The 8,290-nt window shown below is 41.8% G+C and overlaps 1 non-coding gene across 1 annotated transcript; it reads right to left on the bottom strand.

The window, feature by feature from the left end:
* Positions 1–5,689: 5,689 nt before the first annotated feature.
* On the bottom strand, positions 5,690–5,796 carry LOC112084909. The gene has a single exon (XR_002898565.1). It is a non-coding gene; the product is annotated as a small nucleolar RNA R71 (small nucleolar RNA).
* Between the last annotated feature and the right edge of the window lie 2,494 nt (positions 5,797–8,290).

The following is an 8,290-nucleotide window of genomic DNA, read 5'->3' as shown; positions in this document are numbered from 1 at the left end:
CGGTCGCGTCACCCGCAGTCAAGGCCAACCGGAAAAACGTTCAAAAACAGTCCCGTTCGGCTCATACAAGCATATGTGGGTCTGGTACACCTCCTGGGATGACTAAACCACTCCATCAACAACTGGTTTGCTCCATAAGCACTCAAAAGATCTGAAGAAGAGGACAAGTCATGGCCCTGCAACATGGCTTTGTCTTGTGAAGATGAGTATGAAGAGCAATACTCTGAAGATGAAGAGTATGGGTTGTTTGTAGAAGATCCAAACGCAGGATATTCCTCAGAAGACGGCTCGGGAGAAATTCAATGGATCACCAACAACATCAGTAGAGAGAACCTAATGGAGTTCAACAATGTGGTCAGGTCATTCCCTGCTCATCTAAGCTTTGATGAAATCTTGAAACTTGGTCGTTTGCAAGTCTTTTTCAGGTACTGCAAGGAGTCTAAAGAGGATATTCATAGATACTTTATGAGAGCTCGATACATGACAACACCAGAAGCAGCTGTCTATGTGATTCACCTCAAAAAGCCGGAAGACTGCAGCCCCTACACCAACAAAATCAGCAAGGAAAAGCTCGACGAATTCAATAATGTGGTTCGAAATTTGCCTGAAGGAATCACCTTTTCCAGAGCTTTTAAGGACTTCATGATAGGCCACTACTTCTGTGCCGTATTAAACACCTTCGCAGGACTAGAGCAAAGATTAGCCTAGCTGATGATTCCAATGCAACACCTCAAGGAATAGCTCATGAAATTCCTTTGAGAATAGGAGATTGCATAGTGCCTGTCAACTTCTACATTGTCGAGACAAGAGATGCAACATATCCAGTGATTCTCGGATGGTCTTTTCTAGCAACTTCCGGAGCTATAATGGACTGGCCAAACCGGAGGATTTCTTTTACTAATATCGACAAAGATGTCTTCACCGAAGCTGTCCCATACAACAGCAAAGCAGGAAAACATTCTGCAACAGAAGAGTTTGAAGAAGAACTTTGGAGTGACGAAGAACTTGCTAGGCAAAGCAAGGAGATGTCGAAAAAGACTTGTCTCAGGACAAGGTCTTCTTCATTGGACTAAGCCACGTCCAACACCAAAAGTCGAGCTAAACGACTTTAAACAAAAGCGCGTAATGGGAGGAAACCCATTTAGGTATTGTTTTCTTTAGGATTTTTCTTTCTTTTTCTATTGATCTTTTTCTTTTTCTTAGTTTCAGGTGTTTCTTATAAAACAAAAAAGCCAAAAAAATCAAAAAACAGAAAAAAACCAAAAAGAAGGATGGTTCCTGACTGCTCGGCCCAGCTGGAAACAAGGAGAAGCAGGAAGAGGCTGCGATATAAGCCCCCGCGGTCGCAGACGTTCTGACCGCAGGAAACACCCCTTCGACCGCGGTCGCGTGTTCGTGACCGCGGCCAAGCACCTGTTTACCGCGGTCGCGTGACTCCTGACCGCGGCAAATGTCGTTGACATCAAACCCGACCCCAAACCACCCACTTCACCTAATTTCACCTCACCAATCCCCACTCCACCTCATTCATCACCCTCCACCACCTTCATCACCACCTATCACCTATCACCTTCCGAAACCTCTTCGAATGAATCTGGTTCATCTCCACCTGCATCCCGGATCCAGGTAACTTCTCTCTGTCCTTACCAATTGGATTATCTATGCATTTTTTCTCATCCAATCTCGACTTGTTTCACACTGAGGACAGTGTGATTTAAGTCTGGGGGAGGATTTCATCCCTTTCTAACCACTTTTCTTTCATGAGTCTTGCATTATCTACACTTTTTGCATTTTCCTTAAAGTTTTTCAAAATCGGTTTTCAAAACAAAATACGTTTTAAAGGGAATGGTGAACATGAATCAATGATAGTTGATTGTGTGCTTTTAGACTGTTCCTAGTGACATGCTCATTCATGATTTAGGACTAGACTAGGCGGTAGCTAAGCACATTTGAAACGAAGTACCACAGAGGAATTTGAATGATTTCGATTTAGATGAAGGGATACACTACCTCTGTTTTATTTGGACTTAATTTGGACTTTATTTTCTCATTGAAGCATTAGACCAGGGAAACGAATCATACATTCAAGACTCCTTTATCCTTTTACCACTCTCTGTTGATCCTGAATGGCTAGTTTATCTTTAGCTAGTTCCCCACCTTAACCAGTCCTCTTTCAAACCACATGCACTCTTGTTTTCTATTGTCTTATATGCAGATAAGTGCAAAAACGTTGGAGAGAAAGAGGAACGACGCAGTTTTCGGTCACCAAGGACAGAGACCTGCGATTTGCCGGAAAAGTTCCCGGAAGGACTCAACACAAGAGGAAGATCAGTTTGCCTTAGAAAAATATCAAATTTTGGTACAATCTCGTCATCTAGTCTTTCTCTCTTTAAAAGGCATTTCCTATTCTTAAAAAAAAACAAAAAAAAAAAAAACAAAATCCGAAAATAAGAAAAGAAAGGAAAGAAAAGCCTTAGAGAGTCGAATTTTAAGTCCCAAGGCAACTGAAGTTCGATTTTATGGAGTTTTGGAGATCATCTTCTGATTCCGGAAAGAATCTAAGCCTGGGGGAATAGATGTTTACAACAAAGGAGGAAGGATTATGCAACAACATTTGGCAAGAAGAAGTGACTCAAAATTGCGGTCATCAACAGTTTCTTATCTCTCTTGCGGTTTTGCATATTGTCTTGCATCCTCCAGATCTTCAGGTAACCTGAAACACTTTAACTCCAACACTTTAACGCCGTCTACCCTGGATGATGTCGTTAATGAGAACTCAATATTGAACTTAATGAATGTAGAGAGCTAGCTGACTGGAATCAAGATTTAGATTGTTTAAGTTTTGCATGACGGAAAAAGTTGACTAGTATCTCTTGTGTATTGGTGAGAATTTGATATACTCACATTTTGTTATGTTTAGGACTGCATTTTTGTCCAAATATTGAGTCACATGCATACATTTAGGTAGTTTTACATATATTTGTCTTTGCTTTTGTCTTTAGTTAGGATTGCATTAGGTCCTAGAGAGTTTTGCACTTTTGGAGTATTTACAGGTCATTTGGAGCTAATTGGGAGCAATTGGGACAAAAGCCATGGAGAGACCATCACCTTATGTGCATCAGACTCGGACAAGTGTTATGGAGCCGACGATCCCTCAACTTTATCACCTGAGAAGGAGGACTTTCACAAGGATTCAGCCTCCGGAGTCTTCATAAAGAATTAAGGGCGTCGCATCTAGTTTCCAGAACACTTTAGATCGTCCTATTTTGAGTTTTGAGCTGAACGTTACGGTGATAAGAAGCAGTACATGTCTCGGAGCGGATAAAGGATCAAAGCAACACACATCAAAGAACCGGTGGAACGGAGCCCATGCCAACGTCATCTGAACCCGAACCCTTCATCAAAGTTGGAGATGATAGAGTTACGGTCCCAGAACAGTGATAACACCACGGCCTGAGCTTTCCCGTGGCGTTACCATGCCACGGTCACCATGCCATGGCCATGCACTTAGCCGTGGCAACCTCCAAGGTTTGCTAAAAGAGATAAAAGAGCATGACACGGCCTTGAACCTGACCGTGGCAATCACCGAATCATCAACACCTTGCCACGCCCAACATGACACGGTCCAGATCAAGAACGTGGCAATCCAAGAAGTTCATCACCCAAACCCAGAAATGAAGAGACACGGTCACTAGACATGGTGTAAATCAAGCCATGGCAACCTTGATCATGAAGATTCTGTCCAAGAACTTTGACACTATTAGGTTGCCACGGTCTGGCCAAGCATCATCTGACCGTGGCAAACCACACCACTATCCATCAAGGCCGGGTCAGGATCCAGTTTGTCTTGGGCTGACCCGGTCCATTAGCACTTAGTATATATAGCTTTTTGGAGAAAACCCTAATCATCTTATCTTCTATCTTAGTTTCTCTCTAATTTTCTTTCCCCTTTTGTTAAAAAACGAGTTTGTTAAGATATATCTGAAGGATTTAATCAATCTAAGTCTGTTTCTTATCATCTCATCATCTCATTTCTGCTTCTAATCATGATTAACATCATCTCTTGCAAAAGATTAGATGTGTTCTTCATGATTAGTGAGTAGTCATTTTTTAAACTTCTAGGTGTGTAGATTAGGGTGCTTAGATGTTTGATTTGTGATGCTTAGGGTCTAGATTCTCATTTGATTTCCTTAGTTAGCTGCTCCTAATGCCAGATTTCCTTGGGAAAGTGAAATCTGGGTTCTTAGGCATTTCATGCACCAAGAGTGTTTGATGAGATGCCTGAAAGAGTTAACTTAAGGGTTTATGATTTAAATGCCATGGGAATGTTTGTTTGAAGCATAAATCACATATTAGAACTGTCTCTTAATGCTCATTAGTTCATATTTCACAAATGGGAATTTGGTTTGAAAGTGGATTAGTGTAGAGATTAATGCCTTCATGAGAGGATTAGTCTAGATTAGAGTTCTAAGTTAAAATGTTTGAGATCATGGGATTCCTTGTTATGTCTTTCTGTATAAGATTCAGTCTTCTTGATGCATTATGCTTGTTGATTGCTTGATTATATCTAATGGTTGTTAGACTTGATTAAGTGATTAGCAAAGGGATTATTGTCATGGGAATTAATTAATCTGATTCAGAAGCCTATACTAAAGAGTAGCAAGTGTTGCATTATGTTCTTAGCATCATGAATCAATATATAAAGCACCCTAATCAATGATCACATCTAGAGGTTTATCTTTCATCATTTGCTTTATCATCATTTTGTTTGCTTGCTTGTTTAGTAGTTAATTAATCATTTCTTGTTTGTTTCTTGTTTATGCTTTCTTGTTGCTGGTTTCACCAAACTCATCTTTTATTCAGCTTGACTTAAGAACTTGTCACATAAACTAGTGTCTAGCAAACACACATTTGGATTGATACCCTTTGTACTACAAATGACATAATGGATTGATAACCCATATTATGTGGGGATCGTTAGCATTAGTTTCTGATATAGTTTTTGAGATCAAATTTATTTTGTTTTACTGATCACCTTTCAAGCTCTGTCTTTGTTTTCAGGTTTATGATCACAAGAAGCCAAGCCAGAAGACAAAGAGAAAGAGCTGTTCACTTGGAGAGGTTAGGAATGAATCAGCAAGTTGGGAATGAGCATCAGGCTCAAGAAGCTGATCACGGTCAAAGAGCTGGTAATGGGATTGGAATTCAGGCTCAACAGACTCAGGTCCATCAGGGACACGCTCAGGGTAACCAGAACCAAGACCGACCTCAGGTTAATCCACCACAGCCCCACCCAAACCCACCCATACGTCATCAGCCCCAACCAGTCTTTGTTGGTGAGAATGACCAAGCTTATGCACACCAGTATGGAGCAGGAATCAGGCCACCTCCTGTCCAAAACAACAAATTTGAGGTGAAGGCCTCTTTGATCAATAAGGTTCAGAATCAGAAGTTCCATGGCTTACCTATGGAGGATCCCTTGGAACATCTGGATCAGTTTGACAGAGTTTGTGATCTCACTAAGATCAATGGGGTGTCTGAAGACAGCTTCAAACTGAGATTGTTCCCATTCAGCCTTGGAGATAAAGCACATCAGTGGGAAAAGAACCTCCCAAGAGGATCCATCCACACATGGGAGCATTGCAAGATTGCCTTTCTATCCAAGTTCTTCTCAAGCTCAAGGACTGCAAAGCTAAGGAACCAGATTTACAGCTTCACTCAATATTCTAATGAGACCTTTGGAGAAGCTTTCGACAGGTTTAGAAGCTACACAAACAAGTGTCCACATCATGGCTTTTCAGAAGCCTCTCTCCTTAGCACTTTGTATAGAGGAGCTGTTCCTAAGATCAGGATTCAGTTGGACACAGCATCAACTGGAAATTTATTGGCAAAAGAAATCAATGCAACTATGGAACTTGTTGAGAACTTAGCCATGAGCCAAGACACTTATGGGGAAGATTATGATAGAAGCTATAGAGGAGAAGATTCTGGTAGACACCAAGAGCTGGAAGAGAAGATCAAAGTGCTGAATATCAAGCTTGACAAAGCCCTAGCTGCCACTCAAAAGCCTATAAACTATGTGAGTGAGGAAAAGAGATGCTTCACAAATACAAATGAAGAGGGTCTCACTCAAGAGGAGTTGCACTTCATTGGAAAAAAAAACAAGTTCAATGGTTACAACAACTTCAACAAACACCAGAACTTGTCCTATAGGAGCAACAATGTGGCCAACCCCCAAGACCAAATACACCCTCCTCAAAGCTTTGTTCAACAGAATCAGTACCAAGGTAACTCCCAAGGTCAACAGGGTTTTCAGCAACCAGCGATTCAGAATCAAGGGAATAGCTTCAATAACCAACTCAGCTTCCAGCAACAAAGGCCACCACCTCCTGGTTTTGCCCCACCACCTGTTCAATAAAGTCCTGATTTCAATGTTGTTCTCAAACAGCTCTTACTGGGACAACAAAAGATGGTATCTAACCTGGAGACACTGGGCGCTGAACTAAACGCTATTAAAAAGAACAAGGGCATCTGCACTTCTGAACCACAAGTCTCTCTTCTTGGTAAAGCTGTTCAAAACCCAAAGGATTATTGCAATGCCATCTACTCCAGTGATGACCACTCAGCTGCTGTGCAAGAAATAGAAGACCTTCTCTATGGTCAAGTCTCTAGTGAACCTGCACAAACTCGTGTGGATGATAATGCCATTATAGAGGATTTCATGGGCTTCTTACATGAACTCAATGAGGACATTGAGAATGAAAGTGTGGGGGCAGCCGGTTCAGTTTTTTTTGTTCAGGAAGGGAATGCTTCAAGGTCTATTGCAAAAACAGAGCTGCCACCTGGTCAAGCAAAGCCAACAGATAGTGCCTCCAACTCTGAATCAACTCAGATGAAGCCCACCTCCCCCCCCAAAGCTAGGCAACCCAGGGAAGTTCACCATCTCTTGCACTCTTGGCAACTTTAAAGTGGAGAATGCTTTGTGTGACTCAGGGTCAAGTGTTAGCATAATGTCTAAGGACATGATGGATTAGCTAAAGGTCAAGTCTATAACGTCCTACCCTTCTTCTATCACCTTTGGAGATTCGTACTCCAAGAAACTATATGGGTTTTTGGAAAACTATCCACTACAGGTTGGTGAATGCATAATTCCCACTGATTTTGTCATCATGAAGATGAAGAAAACCAAAGAGCTCCCCCTATTGCTTGGAACTTCATTTCTAAACACCACTGGTGCAATGATTGACTTTGATACTCAAAGAGTGGTGCTTTCAAAAGTGGATAAGGATGTCTTTTACCCTGTTACACCTCCTTTAGCTGAGTTCTGTGGATCAGTTGTCCAAGAGATAGAACCGCCTAAGGTACTTGAGATGAAATATGTGGGCAGTGCTGGAATTCAGGGTGGATCCCAATCTCTCTCAGCTGTGGAAATGGAAAAAGAACCTCACACCAACTCTGTTTACAAGGATGGGACTGAACTGCCATTCATCAGGGAAAAAGACATCTTGCTCTCATGGTCTCCTACACTTGATGATCTAAAGATGATGAACACAAAGAGTGATGGCTCAGCATCAAAAGATAAGAGCATAGACCCTGATCTTTCTTCTCAAGACTTTGATCTCACTCCTTGGGTTGATGATGATGGATCTCTGAAGTATAAGCGGGATTGCAATGGGAAGCCAGGTCTGTTTGCTGAAGTGAGGGCATGTTTCACAAAAGCCATCTTTGATAAAGACTCAGATGGTATTCAAGAGCTGGCGGACAAAGGTCTCAAGATGGGATCTCGAGGACAAGGGTCTAATGGTTCCAAAAGGCAGCAACACAACTCAGATTTCTTGCTCAGGACCATTGAAGTGCTGAAAAGGATCAGTACTCAACTTCACCCCAACAAAGAACAGGTTTTGCAAAGTCAAACTTAGTGACTTTAAACAAAGTGCTTTTGGGAGACACCCCAAGCTTATCATTTGTAAATATTCTTTTTAGTGCTTTCTTTTGCTGTTTTTAGTATGTTTTGATGTGTTTTGTGGAGTGTGTTCAGGTTACAGATGACCTGGTGTTCTTTGGCCTCAAGGAATGGTGGACAAGATGCCAGGAAATGCAAAATTTGGCTAAGTTCACAGTTTGCCACGGCCATGAATCACTGCTTGACCCAGGCGTGGCATGAGGCTTTTTCTTGGATGCCAACCTTCGGTGATTGCCATGGGGAGATTGCCACGCCCAGAATTGAACTGTGGCAAGTTGAATTTTGAATAGACCACCATTCGGCTTTTGCCACGAGAGGAATGCCACG

This window comes from Eutrema salsugineum, unplaced genomic scaffold (assembly GCF_000478725.1).
Source record: "Eutrema salsugineum unplaced genomic scaffold, Eutsalg1_0 scaffold_4, whole genome shotgun sequence".
Classification (NCBI taxonomy): Eukaryota; Viridiplantae; Streptophyta; class Magnoliopsida; order Brassicales; family Brassicaceae; genus Eutrema; species Eutrema salsugineum.
Note: the sequence above shows the minus strand (reverse complement) of the source record. Positions and strands in the feature narration are given on the sequence as shown.